Source organism: Bos mutus, chromosome 7 (assembly GCF_027580195.1).
Source record: "Bos mutus isolate GX-2022 chromosome 7, NWIPB_WYAK_1.1, whole genome shotgun sequence".
NCBI classification, from domain to species: Eukaryota; Metazoa; Chordata; class Mammalia; order Artiodactyla; family Bovidae; genus Bos; species Bos mutus.
The window spans coordinates 73,135,861-73,155,460 of NC_091623.1; the positions used below are offsets into that span (position 1 = coordinate 73,135,861).

The 19,600-nt window shown below is 39.1% G+C and overlaps 1 protein-coding gene and 1 pseudogene across 4 annotated transcripts in view; both read right to left on the reverse strand.

Moving 5' to 3' along the window:
• PRR16 (proline rich 16) overlaps nt 1-19,600 on the reverse strand; it is a 290,139-nt gene that overhangs the window by 180,616 nt on the left and 89,923 nt on the right. The gene's annotated exons all lie outside the window — the stretch shown is intronic.
• On the reverse strand, nt 3,992-5,528 carry LOC138988531 (elongation factor 1-alpha 1 pseudogene; annotated as a pseudogene).

The following is a 19,600-nucleotide window of genomic DNA, read 5'->3' on the forward strand; positions in this document are numbered from 1 at the left end:
CATACTGCATAAGGAAAAAAACTCTGATAGCAATCTTAGGATTCCTTTTTCTCTTAAACACATCAAATAGAAACATAAGCTACTCTTGCAAAACTTTAGCATGTCTCTTAAAGAAGACACCATTCTAAAACTTTTATTTTATCTAGTTTTTTTAAAGAATCAAGACAATTCATTCAAAACACTTTTTATACAATTTGCAATGGTATTAATCTCTATGAGTTTACTATTTTTAAATAAAAATACTATTATTAGACTGGTATTGAAATAATTTGGAATACTATTAGATTAAATCTAAAGAATACAAAATATATATAACCAGTGAGGATCAGAGAAGCTTTCTTCATGGTTTACTACTATGCATCAGAACTGTGATGAATAATTATGATTATATATACATATACACTCATTTTTATTCATAGTAATAATAATACCTAATCTTAACTGAATGGTCATTTTGAGACATGGACTTGAACTTATAGTCAAGATCTTGTTCCACCTTCACCAAACAATTCACAATTTCTCCTTCTCCATTTTACAGTTACATAAACTGGAACCTGGGGAGATGGCAGATCTAGAAGCAGCTACATACTAATACGAACTCAGACATGTTTGACCTCAAACTCACCCCCAAACAGTTCAAGCATCAATTTCAGCTGTTGAGAATCCTAGGTATATTAGTTACCTCTCAAAAGTTTGAAGATCTCTGAAAAAAGCAAAATTTTCTAAAACTTTAACACTGAATCAGTCACTACAAAATGAGCATAAAAGTATTACCAATAATTACAGAATTAGGATAAAAGAAAACACTGGGCTTCCCTGGTGGCTCCGAGGTTAAAGCATCTGCCTGCAATTCGGGAGACCTAGGTTCGATCCCTGGGTTGGGAAGATCCCCTGGAGAAGGCAATGGCACCCCACTCCAGTATTCTTGCCTGGAGAATCCCATGGATGGAGGAGCCTGGTGGGCTACAGTCCATGAGATCGCAAAGAGTCAGGCATGACTTCACTTTCACTTTCACTGACAAAATACTTGAGGTAAACAGGAAGATGAGGCAAACCCCTCTCCAGCCATTCACTATTTCCTAGTAAAAAAGTTAAGTGTCCCAATTAGTTCAGGACAGAAAAATAGCAGATGGATAGAGTAACATAGGCACAAACTACCATAGGCATTTAAAAGCAAGAGAAGAGCGCAAAGGGGCAAAATCAAGAAACTGCCAGATCTCAAAGGATCCAGGCAGGGAGAGGCTGGGACATGAGGGCTTGCTCAGGTAACAGAATATTTGACAATGAGATTTATTGTTTGTTTATATTCTATTGAGAGGAAAACTTTCTTATAGTCAAGTGTTTTCTCAAAATCATGACTTAGAATATGGAGCAAAAATAATAGCTGAAAGGAGCATGAGAGAGAAGATACCTCTTAAAAATGTACTAAAAGGGTAGATATTGTTTTCTAATCACAAATGAAAATAGTAAGTAAAAAGGGCAAGAGGAAAATTCTGGAGGTAATGGATATATTTATGGCATTGATTATGATACTAATTTCAAGTATATGATACAAACATATACTTATCTCCAAAGTCATTAAGTTGTATACATTAAATATATATACGTATCTTTTTCTATGCTCCAACCAGTAATCCTGAAGAAGCTGAAGTTGAACGGTTCTATGAAGACCTACAAGACCTTTTAGAACTAACACCCAACAAAGATGTCCTTTTCATTATAGGGGACTGGAATGCAAAAGTAGAAGTCAAGAAACACCTGGAGTAACAGGCACATTTGGCCTTGGAATATGGAATGAAGCAGGGCAAAGACTAATAGAGTTCTACCAAGAAAATGCACTGGTCATAACAAACACCGTCTTCCAACAACACAAGAGAAGACACTACACATGGACATCACCAGATGGTCAACACCGAAATCAGATTGATTATATTCTTTGCAGCCAAAGATGGAGAAGCTCTATACAGGCAGCAAAAACAAGACCAGGAGCTGAGTGTGGCTCAGACCATGAACTCCTTCTTGCCAAATTCAGACTTAAATTGAAGAAAGTAGGGAAAACCACTTGACCATTCAGGTATGACCTAAATCAAATCGCTTATGATTATACAGTGGAAGTGAGAAATAGATTTAAGGGCCTAGATCTGATAGATAGAGTGCCTGATGAACTATGGAATGAGGTTCGTGACATTGTACAGGAGACAGGGATCAAGACCATTCCCATAGAAAAGAAATGCAAAAAAGCAGAATGGCTGTCTGGGCAGGCCTTACAAATAGCTGTGAAAAGAAGAGAAGTGAAAAGCAAAGGAGAAAAGGAAAGATATAAACATCTGAATGCAGAGTTCCAAAGAATAGCAAGAAGAGATAAGAAAGCCTTCTTCAGCGATCAATGCAAAGAAATAGAGGAAAACAACAGAATGGGAAAGACTGGGGATCTTTTCAAGAAAATCAGAGATACCAAAGGAACATTTCATGCAAAGATGAGCTCGATAAAGGACAGAAATGGACCTAACAGAAGCAGAAGATATTAAGAAGAGATGGCAAGAATACACAGAAGAACTATACAAAAAAGATCTTCATGACCCAGATAATCACAATGGTGTGATCACTGATCGAGAGCCAGACATCCTGGAATGGGAAGTCAAGTGGGCCTTAGAAAGCATCACTACGAACAAAGCTAGTGGAGGTGATGGAATTCCAGTTGAGCTATTCCAAATCATGAAAGATGATGCTGTGAAAGTGCTGCACTCAATATGCCAGCAAATTTGGAAAACTCAGCAGTGGCCAAAGGACTGGAAAAGGTCAGTTTTCATTCCAATCCCAAAGAAAGGCAATGTCAAAGAATGCTCAAACTACCGCACAATTGCACTCATCTCACATGCTAGTAAAGGAATGCTCAAAATTCTCCAAGCCAGGCTTCAGCAATAGGTGAACCGTGAACTTTCTGATGTTCAAGCTGGTTTTAGAAAAGGCAGAGGAACCAGAGATCAAATTGCCAACATCCACTGGATCATCGAAAAAGGAAGAGAGTTCCAGAAAAACATCTATTTCTGCTTTATTGACTATGCCAGAGCCTTTGACTGTGTGGATCACAATAAACTGTGGAAAATTCTTCAAGAGATGGGAATACCAGACCACCTGACCTGCCTCTTGAGAAATCTGTATGCAGGTCAGGAAGCAACAGTTAGAAGTGGACATGGAACAACAGACTGGTTCCAAATAGGAAAAGGAGTTAGTCAAGGCTATATATTGTCACCCTGTTTATTTAACTTCTATGCAGAGTACATCATGAGAAACACTGGACTGGAAGAAACACAAGCTGGAATCAAGATTGCCGGGAGAAATATCAATAACCTCAGATATGTAGATGACACCACCCTTATGGCAGAAAATGAAGAGGAACTCAAAAGCCTCTTGATGAAAGTGAAAGTGGAGAGTGAAAAAGTTGGTTTAAAGCTCAACATTCAGAAAACGAAGATCATGGCATTCGGTCCCACCACTTCATGGGAAATAGATGGGAAAACAGTGGAAACAGTGTCAGACTTTATTTTTCTGGGCTCCAAAATCACTGCAGATGGTGACTGCAGCCATGAAATTAAGACACTTACTCCTTGGAAGGAAAGTTATGACCAACCTAGATAGCATATTCAAAAGCAGAGACATTACTTTGCCAACAAAGGTTCGTCTAGTCAAAGCTATGGTTTTTCCTGTGGTCATGTATGGATGTGAGAGTTGGACTGTGAAGAAGGCTGAGCGCCGAAGAATTGATGCTTTTGGTTTTTTTTTTTTTTCTCATTAAACTTTTTTTAATGGGTCTCAAATTCTGTGACAGATTTTTGGTCAAGTTGTTTTCATTAAAAAGTACTGATTTTAAAAACTAATAACTTAAACTGCCACACACAAAACATATGGTCCACAAAAACATTCTCCTTTCCTTCTGAAGGTTTTACGATGCATTGTTATCATTAACCAGTCTTTTACTATTAAACTTAAATGGCCAATTGAGACAAACAGTTCTGAGACCGTTCTTCCACCACTGATTAAGACTGGGGTGGCAGGTATTGGGGATAATATTCATTTAGCCTTCTGAGCTTTCTGGGCAGACTTGGTGACCTTGCCAGCTCCAGCTGCCTTCTTGTCCACTGCTTTGATGACACCCACAGCGACTGTCTGTCTCATGTCACGCACAGCAAAACGGCCCAGGGGAGGATAATCAGAGAAGCTCTCGACACACATGGGCTTGCCAGGAACCATATCAACAATGGCAGCGTCACCAGATTTCAAGAATTTAGGGCCATCTTCCAGCTTTTTCCCAGAACGACGATCAATCTTTTCCTTCAGCTCAGCAAACTTGCAAGCAATGTGAGCTGTGTGACAATCCAGCACAGGTGCATATCCAGCACTGATTTGGCCTGGATGGTTCAAAATAATCACCTGAGCTGTGAAGCCAGCAGCTTCCATGGGTGGATCATTTTTGCTGTCACCAGCCACATTGCCACGATGGACATCTTTGACAGACACGTTCTTGATGTTAAAGCCCACGTTGTCCCCAGGAAGGGCTTCACTCAATGCTTCATGGTGCATTTCTACAGACTTCACTTCAGTTGTTACACTGACTGGAGCAAAGGTGACCACCATGCCAGGTTTGAGAACACCAGTCTCCACACGACCCACAGGGACAGTACCAATACCACCAATTTTATAGACATCCTGGAGAGGCAAACGCAAGGGTTTGTCAGTTGGGTGAGTTGGTGGCAGGATGCAATCCAGAGCTTCAAGCAGGGTGGTTCCACTGGCATTGCCGTCCTTATGGGTGACTTTCCGTCCCTTGAACCATGGCATGTTAGCACTTGGCTCCAGCATGTTGTCACCATTCCAGCCAGAAATTGGCACAAATGCTACTGTGTCGGGGTTGTAGCCAATTTTCTTAATGTAGGTGCTGACTTCCTTAACAATTTCCTCGTATCTCTTCTGGCTATAGGGTGGCTCAGTGGAATCCATTTTGTTAACGCCAACAATTAGTTGTTTCACACCCGGGGTGTAAGCCAGAAGGGCATGCTCACGGGTCTGCCCGTTCTTGGAGATACCGGCTTCAAATTCACCAACAGCAGCAGCAAAAATCAGGACAGCACAGTCAGCCTGGGATGTGCCTGTAATCATGTTTTTGATGAAGTCTCTGTGTCCTGGGGCATCAATGATGGTAACATAGTACTTGCTGGTCTCAAATTTCCACAGGGAGATATCAATGGTGATACCACGCTCATGTTCAGCTTTAAGTTTGTCCAAGACCCAGGCATATTTGAAGGAGCCCTTTCCCATCTCGGCAGCCTCCTTCTCGAACTTTTCAATTGTTCTCTTGTCAATCCCGCCACATTTGTAGATCAGATGGCCAGTCGTGGTAGACTTCCCTGAATCTACGTGCCCAATGACAACGATGTTGATGTGGGTCTTCTCCTTTCCCATTTTGACTTAGGTTTAATGGTGGTTTTCACGACACCTGTGTCCTGGCGGCAACCCCGTTGCGAACTGTGGTGTTGGAGAAGACTCTTGAGAGTCCCTGGACTGCAAGGAGATCCAACCAGTCCATTCTGAAGGAGATCAGCCCTGGGATTTCTTTGGAAGGAATGATGCTAAAGCTGAAACTCCAGTACTGTGGCCACCTCATGCGAAGAGTTGACTCATTGGAAAAGACTCTGATGCTGGGAGGGATTGGGGGCAAGAGGAGAAGGGGACAACAGAGGATGAGATGGCTGGATGGCATCACTGACTCAATGGACGTGAGTCTGAGTGACCTCCGGGATTTGGTGATGGACAGGGAGGCCCGGCGGGCTGCGATTCATGGGGTAGCAAAGAGTCGGACATGACTGAGCGACTCATCTAATCTGATCTGATCTTTTTCTAAGTCAATCATGTTTCAGTAAAGTGTTTACAAAGTACTAGCTGATGATCCTAGATAAGAAATCAAATAAATCAACTATGAATCACAGAAACGGTTTTGAGTAGAGAAGGAGGACATGATTACTATCATGGATAAGGGAAAACTATTATTAGCTTAAAGGTATCTTTTGGTAGGCAAATTAAGAACCCGATCCCGTTCCACTTGTTGCCATTTGGCCAGTAAGTCTAAGGATCACCACCCTATACCCATATCCTCAGACTAAACCAGTGTAAATGGCAATAAATTTTGTATTGTGCTGGACATTCCTATATTTTGAAACCTGACGGATATTTTCCTTAGAATAGGCTACATTACATTCAACTGATAAGGGGAAGTAGATAGAGATGGGAAAGAGAGTAGCATCTGCAAAGGTGAGAAAGTTGGAGCTAATAACCAACATTCAGAAAATTAGGCATGTTTCTGGTCAGTTGGAACATACATTTTTTAAAGCATAAGATACATTTCAGAAAGTGTCTTTTATAAAGAGCCTTGCAAAATTAGGCAAATGAGCTTACTTTTTATTCTTTATTAAAATACAAAGCTTAGTTATTTATTCTATAACAACCCTATGAAGTGGGTTTTGCTATTATCCATATTTTATAGAGGATAAAACTGAAGCCGAGAAAGGCTAAACAATTTAAGGTCACATTGCTAGGAAATGGCAGAGCCAAGATTCTAATCCAGGATGTTTACTGGGACTTCTCTCTTTAGTAAAATAACATTATTAGAACTGGGTTTTAGTATAAATAACATATGGATCCTATGTTAGACATAGAGGGAAGGACTAGATTGTCCAAATATTTTCTAAAAGAGCAAAATAAAGGAGAGCAAAAGATAAATATCCTAATATTTAGGCTGAGAGTTGCTTAACATATTACATTCAAGATAATTTTGCACATATCAATTTAAAATGTATTTTTGTATTTCATTTCATCTTGGAGAGTAAACTTCAAGATAACAGGACTACCAGAACTGAAGGTAATGTGTTAACATGTATCTGAAACATATATGCTCATCTTGAAATACTAATCTGAACTGTAGCGGAAATTCTCAATGAAATGTAAATAATTGGGAAGACAAACAAAAATTAAGCTTTATTTTCAACCAAAGAGAAACACCCAGTCAGTTCTTCATTTTCTGAAACGAGTAAAATGTTCTTAAGACTGTTATGTACTGATGTGTGCTGCTGTCCACTGACTTAAAATTTAAATAGTAAAAAATTAGACCTCCTTCAATAAACCATCAAGTACAGGAGTGGAATTGACTTATCTGTCTTGTTTTTATTTAGCATTGCAGAGTCCATTGATGGTTAAGCTGTTTCAACAATTGAATCTTTCGTTTTTCCATGGGGGAAAGGTAAACACATTGTTGTTTTATTTTAGAGAATACTTTTAAGAGACTGAGGACAACAGTAGGCCAATATGGTGGGGTGGAAAGGCTAGGAGCTTGGATTCCATCAGGGAACGTTTCAATCCCACTCTGCCCACATCGTGATGGAAATGACCTCTGCTTCACAGATCTCCCTCTTTACCAGGGCACTTCCATCCTGTAGAGAAATCACCTATTCTCATGTCTCTTTCTTTTGGTAGATACAGTGCAGGACAGAGAGGACCTTGTTCATTTTTATACTTGCAACATACAATGGTTGGTCCATAACAGATACTTAATGTCAAGTTAGATCCATAACCCAGTCAGGATAACCTTTGAAACTTGCAACAAATTCCTGGAATGCCTGGGTTAAATGCCTAAATTGATTACAGCAGCTAGGCCAATGGGTCGAGTATCCTCCCTAATATTAGGCAACTCGTGGCTGGCCTCCAGACAGAGTGCCCAGTACTTCAGAGGTAGTTTCCATCCGAACAACAAATAACATCATTCTGATATAATCCACCAATCTCCAGAGTTGTCTTTGTGCCAGGCAACTAATCTTTAGCCTTGACAGTTCAACATGTCCAAATGTCATGAGATTTACAAACAAGTGCAATGCCATTCTTGACAGTTATTTCATCTTTGACACAATTATTTTATTTTTTAAATCTGTTTCCAGTCATATGCCATGAAGTAAATTCCTATTTTCTCAGAACAAATACTCACCAAAATGTACAGGCTAAAGAAAAACAAAAATAAAGTCTCCTCTTGTGAGTTGGCCTAGTCCCTGTCATGCTTAATAAAGTATCTTCTGGAGACAAGTGTGACTCATTGCTTCCTACCTGGCTTGCCAGGCCCTGGCAAGTTTTAGAACCCTCAGATGGAACGGCAGATTGTATTTTCTAAGCATGGTGATACATACACATACACGAACACATATCCCTTCCTGCACAGTTCAATAAAAATGTGATGGCAATCCTCCAGTGAAATGTGAGGTCTAGGGTCTCTCTGTTTTCAAACTGGGTGGAGTTTAATAACTACCTTAATCAACAATATGTAGGGGATGTGGTGCTCAATGATTTCTGAGGCTAGGTAATAAAAAGCAAAAGGACCTCAGACTAGATCACCCTCTGACTTAAGACACTTGCTCTTGGAACCCAGCCACCATGTTGTAAGGAATCCCAGGCTAAATGAAGCGGTCCTAGGTAGGCATACCAACAATAGCTATAGCAGGCTCCCAGGGCCAATCTGTGTGTGGATGAGACTTAAGTAGTCCCAACCTCCAATGTGTGAATCTTCCAGCTGAGACCCATGGAAACCACCAGAGGTAATGGATGAATATGGCTGTTTTAAGTCATCAGGTTTTGGAAATATTTGTTATTCAGCAACAGATAATGAAAATTGATTTGGCAGGATGCCTAACTTTTGGAATGTCCATTTACAATTATACTTAAGACCATTTTAGATCTCTCACATTTTGGGGGCATTTTTTAATTGAGAGATGATCTGGAAATAACCATTCTGAATTTTATATTCCCATACCAAATATCACCAATTATGGAAGAAATAAGAAAATGAATCAGAATGTACTGTCCTAAATATCTTAAATGCTTGATAAAAAACTCCAGATTATTGTTAAAGGCCTTCACAGTATGTCCTCATCCATTTTGTCACAGGTATTTCTTCAACAGAGTTTGTTCTCACTGGTTATTTTTAAAAATGTAGTTCTTTCCATTTTTAATGACACATGAATATTTTTGGCAAAAAATGCACAACACTGTAAACCCCAGGTACGCTTTATTCTCTCATAGTGAAATCTTTCCCATTTATTTGATTTTAAATCCATTCAAAAATTTCTCTGAAACACATTTTTGTTCACTCAGTTTTCATTCTTAGATTTCACTCCTCATCCCACCTTTAACCTATGGCCAACTCAAACCTATGGTTCTTTACCCAGTCACCCACCAACAAATACATCAAATAGTCTACAAACTTGTCCTAGAATGTGCCAATCAGAAGATCTCCTTCTTATCCGCTAAATAGCACACTCCTGAAGTCAAAATAAGTCAATTTACTTTTTTAATATGGGCTTCCCTGGTGGCTCAGATGGTAAAGAATCTGCCTCCATTGCAGGAGACCTGGGTTTGATCCCTGGGCTGGGAAGATCCCTGGAGAAGGGAATGGCAACCTACTCCAGTATTCTTGCCTGGAGAATCCCCGTGGACAAAGGAGCCTGGCTGGCTACAGTCCATAGGGTTGCAAAAAGTCAGACATGACTGACTATGCTACTAAACATAGAACCTTTTTAATTGTTTGCCTTTTCTTATATGATTCAGTTTTCCCATCTATAAAATAGGGATGATAATTGTACCTGGCTCCAGAGTTGCTGTATTAATTTAAAATATAAGCATTTTAGAGGTCAGTATATACCTATAATTCTTATATTTACATCTTATGTTCATATTTGTATTCAGGCTTTTAGTGAGTAGGTTTCTTCCTCACTGTACCATTGTGTTCAGTTACTTAATATTCATTATATGTGATTATCCACAGTTGAAGAAGGTCAGGATGTTAAACCATTAAATTATTTATTGACATTAAACATATTCAAATTCAAAGGATGCCTACTCTTTAAAATGTGGCCATAAAACTAGAAAAATCAGCCTCTTCCAACATTCCATATAGATTTAAATTTTGACAGACTACATGAATATTAGGAAACCAAGATACAATTGAGGGTATAATTAGAACAAAAAACAAAATTTTAGAAACTAGAACTTCCTCTGCTATAAGTTCAGTGAACAGTCTTTTCCCCAGGAATACTATAGCCCTTTCTCTCAAATTTAAAGGGGTGAAGAGGTGCAAGACCAAAAAAAAATAATAATAATAATAATATGCTTTGATAATCTCTCTGGACTCAAAACTCCATAGATGATTTTGAAAACCAAGTCAGGTGTGTGATTTACACTTCAGTATTATGATGATGAAAGTCTAAGTAACTAAAGGTGATAAGAAGTGACATAAAATAAAAAATTTATGAACACGGTGCTTACTTTGTGAAAGAGTTAATCTTCATTTGAATATTCCTAATACGTATTGATAAAAGACTTACTTGCAATGTCTAAAGAGGAATTAAAAAAAAAATAGGTGTCACAGTTGTAGGAAAGAATCTTATCAGTATTCTAAGATTTTTGGAAAGTTAACACTGAGATGCTCTATCTTAAAAATAAATGATGTACAATTTATCACAAGGAAATTTACTGTGGAAGAGTGAAAAGGCTTGGATGTTAAGGGTTCAGGGTAGCAATTCTATATAAGAGGGTAGTTGTTAATAACATCCTTGGGGAGGGAGGAGGGAGGAGGGTTCAGGATGGGGAACACATGTATACCTGTGGAGGATTCATTTCGATATATGGCAAAACCATTACAATATTGTAAAGTTAAAATATAAAATTAAATTTTAAAAAAAATTGTCAAGAGTCTACTATTTTAGAAGTTTGCATAAAATAATTATTCAGAGATATAAGACTAATCCAAAACTGGGAAAAGTTGTGTGGATACTGGTGTTCATATTTGTAGTGTGTATCAGAGAGAACAACTAAATGCTTTCAACAAACATAAGTATGTTGTGGGTTCATTTTCTTAACATATTATACCACATAAATGTGTTTACAAAGATTTATAATAACTCGGAAAATACTGAAGGTAAATGTTCAGTGAGAAAACTTTGTTTTTGTTTTTATGACATGCAGTCTGGCATGTGGGATTTTAGTTCCCTGACCAGGGGACTGAACCCCGGCCCCCTGCATTGGTAGCACAGAGTCTTAATCACTGGACCACCAGGGAAATCCCAAGTGAGGAAATAAAATAACTAAAGTGCATGTATAATAGGAACACAATCAAGCAAATTTACATATAGCATAATAACTAAGGGAAAATATAAAAGAGGTCCTATAGTTTGTGGCTGTCTGACTGACTTTTTCCATATTTTCTGTTATTTTACCAAATATTTTATAATAAAAATATATTTTTACAATGAAATATTTTAAAATTAATTTTCTTTTTTATCTTATCCTCACTTCCCTCTTTCTCTTTATTCTATCTCTTTTCTTCATTCATAAGTTGGCATACCAATTAAGAGTTTGGTTTCTTTTTTTTTTTTTTTTTTTGAGCCTTTAACTACCTTCATTTTATTGAGAATGCAGTCCACAGTGAGTTATGACTATCTATCGTGGTTACCTGCAAATATTTACACGGACACTGAAAACACCATTCAGAACTATTCCTCGGAGACACTGCTACAAACACGTCCATGTGATGCAAGGCACTTTCCATGGGATGGAATGAAACTATGATGGTGAATGGAAGTAAGATGCTTCAGTCTCTCAAAGCGCAGTCATGACTTTATCTCGATACATCATACTTCGCTTTCCTCCTAAGTTCTTCTGGTTCTGGTCGTGGACATAATCGAAATGGCTGTCATCTCCACTGGCTGACGCTTTCCAGTGCGGCCTGTCATCCTGAAAGGATGGCCTTACATTGGGAGAGTGGGGGTGCCACCGAGGTTGGCCGGGGTGGAGATTGGGATGATACTGAGGCTGGTAATTATGGACTTCAGGATTTGTTTTAGAGCAGAACTGAGCTGCTATCACTGGGTTACTTGCTTTGAACGTCGAATGTCTCCGGGATGGATAGCGTTTACTAGGCTTTCTCTCGAAGGTGCTGGTTCTTCGTAACCTGGCGCCATGTGTCGCTTGATATTCCGTCCGCCCACTGAACCGGAAGCGAGAGCCCAGCCGGATGAAGTCCGACCTGTTGGACTTGCTGTTTCCCGGCGTCCGCAGCCGGAAGAAGGCGTGATGCTCCACGGCGCACTTCCACAGGTGCTTGCAGGTCCGGGCGCTGTCCAGGCGGAACACGAACGTGTGCTCCTGCTCGCGGCCCTGATCGTCATCCTCCACCACCACCAGCATCAGTTTGCTCTTTTTGGTTTCTGAATTACTCAAAAATTGCATTTAAATTATACCTCAAGTCACTTTCTACTGGGCTTTCCACATGGCACTAGTGGTAAAGAATTCATCTGCCAATGCAGGAGACTTAACGAGACTCGGGTTCAATCCCTGGCTTGGAAGAACCCCTGGAGGAGGAAAGGCAACCTATTTTAGTATTCTTGCCTGGAGAATTCCCATGGACAGAGAAGCCTGGTCGGTGACACATCCATAGAGTCGCAGAGTCTGGTACGACTGAAGTGACTTAGCATGCACATACACTTTCTACCAGTGTGAGTTTATGTAAGTTGGTAATGTCCTAGTTTTCTAAATCTGTACAAATTAGCATAACAATAGCATTTCCATTTCTGATTGCTGGAAAATTGAGACAACAATAATAAAACTCTTGGCATGGTGCCTACTATTACATGGCCATTACTTAACAGATGAGACCTGTTACTCTGCAGTTTCCGGCCTGTCATTCCTCCTTCTGTGTCCTTATTTACCTCCCTTTTGAGAAGTTCCCTGGTGGCTCAGATGGTAAAGTGTCTGCCTACAATTCAGGAGACCTGGGTTGGATCCCTGGGTTGGGAAGATCTCCTGGAGAAGGAAATGGCAACCCATTCCAGTATTCTTGCTTGGAAAATCCCATGGACAGAGGAGCCTGGTAGGCTGCAGTCCATGGGGTTGCAAAGAGTCAGACACGACTGAGCAACTCCACTTTTGGTTCTCTTTAAGAAGGTCAATATTAACAAAAGCAGAAGGAACTTCAAATATTATCTAACTAAAGCAAACATTTGTGTGTTCTTTAGTGTTGCTCTGACATGTGTAAAAAGATTTGAGAGCAGTTCCAGGGAACAGTGTTTTCTAAAAACATCATGGAGAGGTCAGTGTTTCAGAACAGAAGAAACCCACAAAATGAAAACTTATCTGGAAGAAAACAGTGGTACTATTTCTTTGTTCCTAATTGATTTTCTCAAACCTGAACTAATGTGCTAATCAAGTTACTGTCCATTGTGAACATGGATGGGCCAAGGTCATCCTCTAAACCTCAACAATACAGTTTCTCAAGCTTCGACATTTTTCAGTTTGCAGCCTTTGCTGACAGAGATTACGTATGCTAGTGACTTCTCAATATGAAAACTGCAGGAGTTTAAACAAGGACATTTGAGATGAAAATACAATACCTTTTGGCTTGGATTTCTTTGTTAAATATTTCAAAGCACATCCTTGGAACACACACTGCTTCTGTCTGTACACATAGCTATATATAGTTATGTGTGAATCATATTAGCGTGAAAGCACAAGAATATCCCATTATTCACCCATTTTGAACCATTTCCTGGAATTCACCCATGCTTATAAAAAAAAAAAAAAAAAGAAGAAGAATCTGCCAGCATAAGTAAACCAACTTTTTAAAAAACAGTGTCTGTATTGGAGAAACATAAGAAACTGAATGCATACAGAGAGAGGAATACAGAGAAGGATTATAAGGAACTGGCTTAGATGATTATGGAAGCCAGGAAGTCCTGCAATCTGCAATCAGTAAGCTGAAAATGCTGGAAAGTTAATATTGTAGTTCTAACACCAGTCCAAAGGCATGGGAACCAGGAGAGCCAATACTGTAGGCTTCATTCCAAAAGCCAACAGACTGGAGACCCAAGTAAAACCAATTGTTCAGTTCAAGTTCAAAAGCAGGAAAACAGCAACATCCCAGCTTAAACAGTCACTGATTTTAAAATTTAAAAATATTTTTCTGATTTCTCCAGGCAAGAATATAAGAACAAGTAACAGCATGATTAAGTAATAGCTCAATTTAGGATAATAATGGGAAAAGGATAGTGTATAGAAGTAGGCATTTTTCTTACTATCAGAAAGACTTTTTGTAAAAAATGTTAAGCTTTTTCTCTCAAAGGAGTCAATTCTGGGCATTACATTAGCTGTAACAAAGAATTAGCAAATTGAATCCAACAACACATAAAAAAGACCATGCATCATAACCAAGTTGGATTCATCCCAGGGTCACAGGAATGGTTCAACAATTTGCAAATCAATCAATGTGATACACCACATCCACAAAAGAAAAGATAAAATCACAAGATTATCAAAATTTAAAGACTTAGATATGACATGACCTCTAAAACTACTAGAACAGAACAGAGGCAAAACATTCTCTGATATAATTCATAGCAATGCTTTTTTAGGTCAGTCTCTCAAGACAATAGAAATAATAGCAAAAGTAAACAAATAGGACCTAATCAAACTTACGAGCTTTTACACAACAATGAAACCATAAAGCAAAAAGACCACCTATGGACTGGGAAGAAATAGTAGCAAATGACATGACCGACAAGAGTTTAATTTCCAAAATATACAAACAGCTCAGACAACAGCAACAACAACAAAAACTTCCCCAATTAGGCAGATGACCTAAATAGACATTTTTGCAAAGAAAATATATAGATGGCCAATAGGCACATAAAAAAGATGCTCAACATCACTTATTATTAGAGACTTGCAAATTAAAGCTATAATGAGGTACCAGCTTATACAGGTCAGACTGGTCATCATTAAAAAGTTTATAAATAACAAATGCTGGAGAGGGTGTGGAGAAAAGAGAACTCTCCTATACTGTTGGTGGGAATGAAAATTGGTACAGTCACTATGGAAAACAGTATGGCATTCCTCAAAAAACTAAAAACAGAGTTGCCATATGATCCAGCAATTCCACTCCTAGGCATTTATCAGAGAAAACTTTAATTTGAAATGATACATTCACCTTGATGTTCAGAGTAGCACTATTTACAATAGCTGAAATACAGAAGCAACCAAAATGTCCATTGACAGATGAATGGATAAAGATGAGCACACACACACACACACACACATGCGCATGTGTGCACACACACACAATGGAATACTATTCAGCCATAAAAAATGAAATTTGCAGCAACATGAATGGACCCAGAGATCAACTAGGTTAGATAAGTCAGAAAGAGAAAGACAAATTGCCACATAGTAGCATTTATATGTAGAATCTAAAATATGACACAAAGGAACTCATTTATGAAACAGAAATAGACTCACAGACATAGAAAACAGACATGTTCCCCCTTTGCCAAGGGAGAAGTAGATAGAGGAAGTCTAGACTGGGAGTCTGAGAATAGGAGGTAAACATTATTACACATAGAATGTATAAATAACAAAGTCCTATTGTATAGCACAGAGAGATATTCAATATCATATAATAAACCATAATGCGTAAGAATATATAAATCTATATAAACATATATATGCATGACTTAATAACTTTGCTGTACATCAGAAATAACACAACACTGTAATTTAACTATACTTCAGTAAAAGTCTGGCAGGCAGGGCTTCCCTGGTGGCTCAGACGGTAAAGCGTCTGCCTGCAATGCGGGAGACCCGGGTTCTCTTCCTGGGTAGGGAAAAATCCCCTGGAGAAGGAAATGGTAATCCACTCCAGCACTCTTGCCTGGAAAATCCCATGGACGGAGGAGCCTGATAGGCTATAGTCCATGGGGTCGCAAAGAGTCGGATACGACTGAGCGACTTCACTTAACTTCAGTAAAAAATAAATTTTAAAAAAGTTCTCGGAAAGAGATCTTAAAAAATGGGTCAATCAGAGGGTTAAACTAATTATGTTCCAATCTTCATTTTAGAAATTATCTCAAAATTACGTATGTATTTTATAAAAAGTTATACATACACACACACCTATATACATTACTCACAATGAGGAATAAGTACATCAATCGTTATCTTTATTTCATTAAATAAATTAAAGTTAGTAAAGGGAAGACAGCATTCAAGCCTTATAAGCTCTAGATTCTGCCTGCCTTTCCAAGTTGACTGCACAGATTAGATATATGACACTGGCCAAGTTATTTAACCTCATTAAATCTCTATTCTTCATCTGTAAAATGACAAGAGTAATTCCTATCTCAGTTTACAGGAAAGATTCTTTCAGAGAATATGTGTAATATAATTAGCATGGCACCTTCTTTTTCTTTGCCATCATGATGTAGAGGTGATATTACTACCATTAACATCATTGTCATCAGTATTAGCTAGTGAGTAATGGCACCCCACTCCAGTACTCTTGCCTGGAAAATCCCGTGGACAGAGGAGCCTGGTAGGCTGCAGTCCATGGTGTCGCTAAAAGGGTCTGACACGACTGAGCGACTTCACTTTCACTTTTCACTTTCATGCATTGGAGAAGGAAATGGCAACCCGCTCCAGGGTTCTTGCCTGGAGAATCCCAGGGACGGGGGAGCCTGGTGGGCTGCCGTCTATGGGGTTGCACAGAGTCGGACACGACTGAAGTGACTTAGCAGCAGCAGCAGCAGCAGTAGTTTGTTACTCCAGAGAGTTCTAAGTCTGAAACTTTTCACTGTGCTCCTTAAAAAGTTTTACTAAGTTAGTGCAAGAGAAGGCTGATGCCTTGCCACAATGATATCAACAGCTCACACATAAATATATTCATAGACAAGGCAGGAAATATTAGTAAGATAGTAGATAATGCTGTGAACTATGACCAGCTGGGAAGTAGAAGCCCAAAGGCTTTCAAATTCAATTTTTTTCTTCATGCAACTGAAACTGGAATTTAGTCCTCTTGCCATTTGATGTAATAGTAAGAAAGCATTTTTAAACAAGCATTTAAATTTGAAGTGATGAAACCTTCTGTATATTTAACAGTGTCAGAAGGAGACAAATAGAAGCATATTCAATGACCAGAAACAACTCTAGTTGACATTCTTTAAATCATAGACATCAGCTTTGGCAAATACCCTTAAGTTGATACAAATGCCCAGGGCCATCCATTTGCCCCTGTTCAGATATTGAGGCCAGAAAGAGAACAGGGTGTTTCTTTTTGGCAGACAAGAGGAATTCTAGAAAGTGTATTAAGGTTTTGTCCATGCAAGCTTTCTCTTCTTGTTCCCAGATTTTTTTTTTTTTTTCCTTGCAGCCACTCATACGGGCTTTTGTTTCTATGGCTCAAACAAAATAGCTCCTATAAGGGTCATCAGCAATCTAGGCTCCAAGAAAATATTCAAGTTTCAGTCCTCATTTGTGTAATCAGTGTGTAACAAATTTGATTATTCCCTACTCCATCTAATGATTTCTCTAGGCTTCTTAGACATCATTTTCCCTTGGTACTTCTACATCACGACCTACTCTTGATTTCCTTGCTGGTTTCTCATCATTTCCTAATAATTACAAATATTTGCACTTCCCTTAGGCTCAGTAATTAGATTTCTCCTCTCCTCCACCTACTCTTCCTCTCTAAATGAAACTCATGCAGTCCCATTAATTTAAATACCATCTATACACAGATAGCCTCTGCCCAAAGCTTTCTCGTGAACTCCAGAACCATATACCTGACAGCCTATTTGATATGTCCACTGGGTTCTCAAACAAGCAACTCAAACTTGCCATGCACAAAATGAAAACTTACCATGAACTCTGATTTTCCTTCCCATAGTTTTCCCTATCTCAGTAAACTACTCTGTTTCTCTAGTTGTCTGGATCAAAAATCATGGGGCCATCCCTGATCCTTCTTTTTCTCTCAAACGCATATTTAATCCATTGGCCAAACCTAAACATTTAAAGCTATTTAGAATTAGTCACTTCTCATAGCCTGTACCTCTTGTGTTGCAACAGTTTATATATAGCCACAAATTCTTTGAGAGTCCTCCTATCAAGAGATAAAGTTTAGAGACTTCTCTGACTGTCCAGTAGCTAAGACTCTGTGATTTCAATGCATGGGTCCAGGTTCGATTTCTGATTGGGGATCTAGATCCCATATGCTGCAACTGAGACTCAGTGTCACCAAATAAATAATTTTCAAAAAAGAGAGATAAGTCGAAATCCCCAACCCTGGAATTTGGGTGCACTTTGTGACCGCTTTGACAATTACAATGTGACAGAAGGGATGGTGTAGCACTTTCTAGATCTAGACACTGGTAACTATCACTTTTGCCTTCTTGGGATACCTGCTGCTGGAGTTCTAAACTACTATGTAGGTAGTCTGAATACTGAATAGACCATGTAGAGAGACCCTGGGTAGGTAGAGGAAGCTGTCTTGGATCAACAAATAAGATACCAGCTGAATATCTCCAAATTACCCTTGTTTGCTCCTCATGAAGCAGAACTGCCTGGCAGAGAACCCTGCCTATAACCTTGGCCCACAAAAACGTGATGTATAATAAGATGGTTGATGTACAAGCCACTAAATCAGGGGTAATTTGCTCCAAAGTTGTAAATGTTCAGAACACTCATACTCTCCCAAGGTACATCACCCCTCTCTTGAATTAATTTAAACTCTTCTAACTGATCTCTGCTTTCCCTGATTCCCAGCTTGACCTACCCATCCTTCTCTCCACAAAGCAGTCACAGTAATCTTTTAAATAATACATCATTCTTCTCCTCAATGCCCTCCAATGGACTGCTATCTTATAGTGGTTAATTCCTATCTCAGGAAGACTAACAGCCAGGTCCTTACAATGGCTCTGACAGTCCTACATGATATGAACCTCCTCTACTGCTCTGACTTGATGTCTCACCATTCCTGGTACCCAGTCTCTCAGCCATACTGGTTTCACTGAAATTCTCTACAACACACCAACCACACTCCCCTGGCATTTCCTACTGCATTTGCATTTACTATTCCTCTGCCAAAACAGATTCCCTCCTTGTCACCCACTAAGCTCACCCTTTCACTTCCAGCAATTCTATGTAGTTCACCCCTTTACTCCCATCAATTCTCTGCTTAAGTGGCATCTTTTAAGAGAAGATGTCAATGACCATGATATATTAAAAAAAAAAATCCTACTACTGCATATTCTGTCATTTATTATTGTTTTATTCTTTTTCATAAGCCACATAACACAGTCTTCTACATTACCTATTCACTTGTTTTTCTTCTGTCTCAACACTTTTTGTATAATCTTATTGCATTCTTAGGAGAAGGCAATGGCAACCCACTCCAGTACTCTTGCCTGGAAAATCCCATGGATGGAGGAGCCTGGTAGGCTGTAGTCCATCGGGTCACGAAGAGTCGGACACTTACTGAGCGACTTCACTTTCACTTTCATGCATTGGAGAAGGAAATGGCAACCCACTCCACTGTTCTTGCCTGGAGAATCCCAAGGACAGCGGAGCCTGGTAGGCTGCAATCTGTGGGGTCGCACAGAGTCGGACATGACTGAAGCGACTTAGCAGCAGTAGCAGCAGCAGCATTGCATTCTTAAAAGCAATATGTACTTAAAAAGCTATATATTTG